The following is an 8,404-nucleotide window of genomic DNA, read 5'->3' as shown; positions in this document are numbered from 1 at the left end:
TTCTTGTTCGTTTTTCATAACGGACAATGATTTTAACGGTGACGTTCATACGGATGGAATTTCTACTGATGGTATTTGGATCTCACATCTTCGAATTTTTTTTATAGATGCTGCTGCAGCTTCCTGATACTATAAAGAATAGATTTAGGCAGAAACAGTATTTTTTTTCTTGCTGCGGGAATTCCAAACGATTTATTATGTGGTTGGAATATTTTTTTTTATTGTGGTAGAAAATTCAAGAATTTAAAACTTGAAAGTAAAAGTTTAAGACGAAAATATTTTTAAGAACATTTCGAAAGATGTATTTCACCAGAATCCCTTTTTAAAAATTCTCCAAAAAATCAAGCAGAATTCCTCTTTTTGACTTCTAGATTTTCACAATTTCTGTCAGAATGCCTCTAATAATTCTGCCATGGATGCAATTCACCAATATGGATTCTGCCAAAAATTTCTTAAACAATTTCTCCAGTGTATAGAAAAATCCTTAAAATTTTCATTACGAACATTTTAATAAATCCATATTACAATAAATTTACCTTCCCAGTTGTTTTGTTAAATATTTCTTCACCGATTACTTTACCGCTATGCTAGTTTTAAGTGTTCTTTGGGGGTTTCATCCAATCTTCTCATAAATTTCCACTGATGATAAGAAGACAAATATTCAGGAGACAATCTAGTAGAACTTTCAGGCATAATATTTGTCCAAATTGAATGAATTGCGGGGAAAAACGTTAATTTTTTTAAAGGTTCAAATTCATTGTTGAGTCTGGGAACATTCGGAATCAATTTGCGAATAAAAATTGGACATAGAAGAAATGGTAGACCTCCTGCAGGAGTTGTCGTTGAACGTATCTCACAAAATTATTTGATTATATTCCGACGGATTTCTGAAGTCACTTTCTGACATTCTTCGAGTAATTTTGGTATATTTTTTTTAATTTTGAAACAAAATGAGGTTTTTTGACAAAATGTAGTTTACAATTTAAGCAATTAGTTCATTCATGCGGAATAACTTAAAAAATGAAGCGACACAAAAAATAATTCAATGCTAGAATCGTTGAACATTTTTTAGGGCCCTTCCTTAGCCTAGTAGTTAGAGTCCGCGGCGTCAAAGCAAAGCCATGCTGAAGGAGTCTGGGTTCAATTCCCGATCGGTCCAGGATCTTTTCGTAATGGAAATGTCCTTGACTTCCCTGGGCATAAAGTATAATCGTACCTGCTACACGATATACGAATGCGAAAATGGCAACTTTGGCAATAAAAGCTCTCAGTTAATAACTGTTGAAGTGCTCATAAGAACACTTTGCTGAGAAGCAGGCTCTGTCCCTGTGGGGACGCCAATTACAAGAAAAAGAGTTCGATTTTGTTGAACATTTTGACAAAATTTCAAATCCTTATAACAGAATAAAAGCATAATTTGCCTAGTTCCTACTCAAGTGCTCCACAAAACCTTGTCAAGTGCTTCGCGGGTCTTCTAAAATGTTTAACAGCTCTCATAAATATCTCAATTTTTTTGCTTGATCATATACCGGAATTAATCATAGTATAAGTATTCGCCACCCGGATTATATACCGTTTTGAGACACAAATACACATAAATCCTTCAGTTTTCATTTAATCACTTCGAAATGATATGGGAACATTCTCAGAAACCTCAAAATGTTTTGAGAAAATAATAGAAAAGAAATAATGTTCCTTCTGCTTTGCACCTCATTTCGTCATGATCTTTTTAAATTCGCACCCTCCCAAAACAAATCAATGTAGCTGGCGAGTTTAGGAACATAAATTAAAAACATAGTGATGCCAGTGACCAGTGTAAACTATATTTTCATACAAAATGCTCAACTTTGTCATGCTCTAGTTTTGTTCCCATTGAAGAAATCGAGCTGACATTTTCTCAACAAAACTAGAAAAAAGGTAATGTACGGTTTCGGCACCATTCGACTATTATCGGCAACCAAATTTCAAATACCAAATACGCAGTATTTTTCAGTAGCATGGTAGTAGATCATTTGCCATGAAGTCGTTTAGCATAAAGCCGTTTGGCATAAAGTCGTCTGGCATAATGATCATTTGGCTTTAAGTCATTTGTCATGATAGTCGTTTGGCATAATGAGTTGAAAACCAAGAATGTCTTAAGATGAAATTCGTTTTTACGTTTCTATTGAATTTTTCTAGTGACATCATGCTTGTTGTGGAGTGAATTTGTACAAAATTACTTTATTCTACAATCATATGGTCTTGAATAAACTAAAGCAAGAAGGACAGTTATTGCCAATAGTATTTTATTACTTATCCAGGAATTATTGATTCCATTCATTCAATTATTAATTCTTCTTTTGTTTTCCGCTATTGGATTCAATTTTTGCACTGGAAATTTCGATATATTTAGCACAAATTTACCCTGCTTTCAAACATTCTAGGTTTTTTTTCTAAATTTGATGTTACCATAATTATAGGTATATAAACTGTTGATTTGAAATTAAAAAAAAATATCACCTTCTTTTATACATAGACTGTTCTTTAGAGCTATATTTGTTTAAATATTTATGTATTATTTTAAAGATATTTTTTTATGTTTTGAACTGACAAAAGGGCGGAAATCTGCTAAAGTTATGAGCGAAAAGAAAAATCATTACTACAGTTACTTTGATGGGTTATGCTACTTTTCCCCGAATATCGGTTCCCCGAATGTCGTTACTCCGAACAAATAACCGCCATTTTTGCCAATATGTGTATAGCCGAGAATGACAGAATATCTCCTCCTTTTGTTTGCTTATCGTTCTTTCTCGTTCACCATCCAGCCACTGAAGACTATTATAGCACCTATTTAAACTGCACCACTTTTCGGGAAAACGGGTCGATGATTCTGGACGCAATTTTTGATGTCTTTTCGTTTAATTATGCCGCAATATTTTTTGGCGTCCAATCTTCTATTGGTTTAATCATAAATTTTGCCGTCTTTTAAAAATAGGCTTTTCATTATATTTATACTGTTTTTAAATTTCATTATTTAATTAAGCCAAATGTTAATTATTTTTATTTTTGCTATTTTATCAATTATTTCAAAACGTGCTGTTAAAATGATAGTTACAGTAGAACCCGACAATATTCAATTTTTTTTTTGCAAACACAAAATCTCCTTTCAAGATTTGCTGGAAAAATATTATTTCAATCACAAATTTTCCTTTCTTATGATAATAGACAATGTTTTTGATATACACCTTCAAAATTAAAATTTATATTGAATCATTCAAAAGTTTTTGCCACAAATATTTTCTCTCAAACATTTGTTGTTTATATGAGCTATGTTGTGAGAAGATATTTTGCGTCAGAGCCTTAAACATTTTAAACGAAAAATAATCTGCTCTCGTATAAAGGCTATTTTTGCATTATGCTGCAATAATAGATCTTGGGATAAGTGTTTTTAATATATTGCAAATAAATTTTCCCTTCTTTTACCCAAATCATCAAGTGTTATGTCTAAACTGGGACAGAGCTTGATCTGCAGCTAAATATTCTATGAGCGTTCTCTTTATTAATTACTGCGAACTTCTTTTGTCAATTTACTATTTTTATTTATGTATATTGTAACAAGCCCAACGATACTTAGAAAAAATGCGTAAAATGCGACTGATTAAGATTTGCCGAAGAGCTTCACCAGCAGTGCCTATTGGAAAGCTGCCAAAGAGAATGAGGTTGCCGACAATAGTCCTGACAGGCAAGACCTGTTCGAAGCGTTGTAAAAACGTTTCCAAAAAGCTTTTAACAAGTCTGTCGCTGTGAATCGATTAAGAATTGAGCAGCGCCTAAATGTAAACATACAAACACGTAATTTGTCTGCTGATATCCGAGAAGGGTGGCATTGACTTAGACTGCCGAAAATACGCAAATTCCATGTTCAAATTTGTAACCAGAAAATTTCTTTTTTTTAAAGCTCCTGATGGAAAGTTGGATAGAGAGCCAGATCCTATTTTTGGTATTTTTGATTCTTTTTGGCTGTAGGGTTTTTCAAAACTACTGAGCTCATATTTGACTACAATATGCGTCAGGTTGAAGTGCTTCTTATTGCAAAGTTTAGGACATTCGGCCGAGAAAAATCTCCTATGCCAAAGTAAACCATGGATGTACCCTAGTAGCTCTGCATCCTACTAAGTAAAATTGTTTGAAAAAATAGCAGTTTTGAAAATTCTAATTTCTGCTCGACAATGAATTCAAAAAATTTTATATCACTTAACAACCTTCGCCTAATTAACAAACATACAGTATTGGACAAAACATATGCAACTCTTTCGATTTTCCATACAAAATGATCAACTTTGGACAACTAAATTTCAATTATTTATGAACTAATTCAAATGAAATGTCTACCTTACATCAATCATAACTTGAATTTAACATATGAGCAATTCTCGCTGAAACCAGGCCGCTATCGGCACCCATCGTTAGAATTCCAATTTTATGTCACTGATCGCTAGTTTTCGATAAAACTCAAGGGTGGTTCTTTCTGTTTTCTCAAATTGGTGGACCCCTCGTATGCCAGCTAGCTGAACAGTTTGCGAAAAAGCCCATTTTTTGATAAATCTTGGGTATTTCTTCACGGGATATGTCTCATATTTCGGTTGGAACACATAGCAAACTTAGTGGCATCGTATAGAGAAATGATATAGCTTTCATTTAAACTTAAAAAAATTTTGGCGGCCATTTTGAATTTGACCGCCATCTTGAATTTTGTTAGAAAAATCGATTTTTCAAAATTAGCGCACCGCTAGTTTTGAATTCTGAGATCACCATCAGAAAGCTGAGAAAAATTGCGTAAGATAAGCTACAAAAACTAGGTGAGCAATGGTATTTACCCTATGATATGAACGATTTTCTAAATCATGTTCTACTATTTTGACGTACATGGCGAATGCAATCAATACAAAAATCTTTTTTTGTACTACAAAGAAACAAGTTTTCAATCGTTGGTGTATTATTTGAGATAGATGAATAATAGGAGTATTAATATGAGTGAAAAAATCTGGCGGCCATCTTGGATTTTGACGCCATCTTGGTTCTAAGTAGTAGAATGAGTTTTCATTCTGTAAGTACTCAACATGTTGAATTTGAATGCTACCGTTACACTTATTCTTCTTCTTGTTCTTCTTCTTCCTCACGTTACGTCCCTACTGGAAACAGAGCCAGCCCTTCAGCTTAACTAGTTTTAAAAACAAATTATCAAAACAGGATTTTTTTAACACTTATTTGCTACCTGAATGATTTTTCTGCATATCTTCGAGTTGTAAAATAACATTATTTATATCATATATTTAGTCTAAAACCATTGATACAAATGAACAATCAGTTGAACAGCTGAGATAAGAAAAGAAAGATAGAATCTGATTGTTTTTTTTTTTTAACGGAGGCCTTATAATTCAACATGATGAGCACTGTGATGGTAAAAAACCAAGATGGCGTCGAAAGCCAAGATGGCCGCCAGTTTTTTCTAAACCTCGAAATTATACACCTGCGTTTCGGCATAACGTCCACATTAGAACAAAACCTGCTTCTCATAATCAATTCGGCTATTTTTCACATGCATGTTGGGCGGTACTAAAAACGATACCTTATGGCTTAGAAAATCAAGGATGTTTTTTGCTTCAAAATTTTAGACTTTCATTATAAATTAATGCACCTTTGGTCAATGTTTTAACGTTAGAACTACAGATATTACCACAAGGCTTACTAATGTCCCGACACGCAAATCTATTAACTTCATAGAATGAACAACAATGGCATAGGGTAAAACATGTTTGTTTAATACAATCAATGTTTTCGACGGTTTTCATTTAATTTATGTATTCATTATTACTGAATTCAAAGATATGTTGAAGAATTATTCTGTTGTCAGAAATCGAATTAAAAAAGAAAATTCCTGTTTAATAACCTGGATTTATAACTAATAAAACTGAGTATCAGGCTCGGTTCCAGTAGGGACGTAACGTCCAGTAAAATGAAGAATAATAAGAAGAAGACTATACGTAACCTGTTTTTTATTGGTACCCCTCTAAATTCGACATGCTGAGTGCTATCAAGGTGAAAAATTAATTCTACTAAAAAAAATCAAAATGACCGTCAAAATCCAAGATGGCCGCCAGATTTTTTCACTAAAAATAATATTCTTATTCTTTACTCGACTCGAATAAAACACCAAAGGTTGAAAACTTGTTCTTTGTTGTACAAATAATGATGTTTATATTGATTGCACTCTCCATATACATCAAAATCATATAACATGATTTGAAAAATCGTTCATTTGATAGATTAAATACCATTGCTCACCTAGTTTCTGTAGCCTATCTTACGCAATTTTCCCTTAACTTCTGATGGTGATCTCAGAATTCAAAACTAGCGGTGCGCTAATGGTGAAAAATATCGATTTTTCCAACAAAATTCAAGATAGCGGCCAAATTCAAAATGGCCGCAAATTTTTTTTCAAGTTTAAATGGAAGCTATATCCTTTCTCTAAACGCATGCCACTAAGTTTGCTATGTGTTCCAACCGAAATATGAGACATATCTCGTGAAGAAATACCCAAGATTTTATCAAAAAAATGGGCTTTTTCGCAAATTGTTCAGCTAGCTGGCGTACGAGGGGTCCACCAATTTGAGAAAACAGAAAGGCACCACCCTTAAATTTTATCGAAAACTAGCGAATCAGTGGACATAAAATTGGGAATTCTAACGATGGGTGCCGATGGCGGCCTGGTTCAGCGAGAATTGCTCTTATATATTTAGATATTTTTTCGAATCAACTAGTTGAAAGTAGTAAAAATTGAACTCAGTAAAATTTTCGAAGAAAAATTCGACAAACTTTATTATCTTGAAACATAATAGCCCTGCACAAAAACTGTTTTTCAGCCAACTTGTTCAACTTGTTAAAATCTACAACTTTGCTGAACGTAGCATAAAGCTGTTCCTTAAATTTGTTTAGTTACGTCAATTAAAGACATTCGTCAAAAAAATCTCTGCAGTCAAAATCGTTACTGCTTTTGAACTCGTGGTTGAAAAAACTCCACTCAAAACTATATGTTAAAATTTAAGTTATTTCCAAGGAACTGTGAAAATTTAATTTAATTCGATCCATAAATGACTAAGAATATAACCCTCAAAGTTGACTATTTTGTACCGTTTTGATTCATATTACGGACACTTAAGGACTCAGGGAAATATAACCCAGCCATAGAACATACAAAATAAATCATTTTGTATGATTCCTTAGCGCTATTGAACGTCGGAAGCCTTTACTTTCGAACGGTGGATGAAGAATACGCTTCGGCAACTTTTAGTTATTTTAAATAAAATGAAAATGTGTGGCCTTTTCATGATTCTTATTCCGGACGCTTCCTCACTTTTGCCTCATATTCCGGACACTTTGAATCGAATTCCGGACAGCTCATGATAAATCATTTATGGAACAGTCAAATCATCAATCGAAATCGTTAAAACCACCAAAGAGATATCTAAGGTAGTTGGGCCATTATAAATTTTCAAAGATATTTATGGAAAAAGTTACTAAAACGAGCCTTGAAATTGAGAACTTTTGAACAGCAAAAATTGAAACATTTCGCGTGAAATGTTTCCGATACAAAGTAGAGTGTCCGGAATTTGAAGCTGTCCGTAATATGAATCGGAAACGGTATGGAAATCAAAAAAGTTGCAAATATTTTGTTGATAATTTGAAAAAATTTCACCTAGTACCGTTTTGATTCAATATTATGGACAGCTTCAAATTTCGGACACTCTACTTTGTATGGGAAACATTTCACGCGAAATGTTAAATTTTGCTGTTCAAAAGTTCTCAATTTCAAGGCTCGTTTTAGTAAACTTTTTTCCATAAATATCTTTGGAAATTTATAATGCCCTGCTACCTTAGATTATCCTCTTTGGTGGTTTAACGATTTCGATTGATGATTTGACTGGTTCCAATTAATGATTATCATCGAGCTGTTCCGGATTCGATCAAAGTGTGCGGAATATGAGGCAAAAGTGAGGAAGCGTCCGGAATAAGAATCATGAAAAGGCCACACATTTTCATTTATTTAAAATTACTAAAGTTGCGGAAGCGTATGCTTCATCCACCGTTCGAAAGTAAAGGGCTTCCGACGTTCGATAGCGCTAAGGAATCATACAAAATGATTTATTTTGTATGCTCTATGCTGGGTTATATTTCTCTGAGTCCTTAAGTGTCTGTAATATGAATCAAAACGGTACATATCTCATTTCCCGGAAGGGGCATGGAAAAGAGATTTAGTGGTTACAAAATTGAACATAATTTATTTGTAGTGATGTGGGAAAAAATCAGCTAGATTTTTTGAAAGACAACAAACTAGAGCATATCAATTTCGGCATTTTGTATGAAA

This window comes from Aedes aegypti, unplaced genomic scaffold (assembly GCF_002204515.2).
Source record: "Aedes aegypti strain LVP_AGWG unplaced genomic scaffold, AaegL5.0 Primary Assembly AGWG_AaegL5_hic_scaff_1391_PBJ_arrow, whole genome shotgun sequence".
NCBI classification, from domain to species: domain Eukaryota; kingdom Metazoa; phylum Arthropoda; class Insecta; order Diptera; family Culicidae; genus Aedes; species Aedes aegypti.
This window is presented reverse-complemented; position numbering follows the sequence as displayed.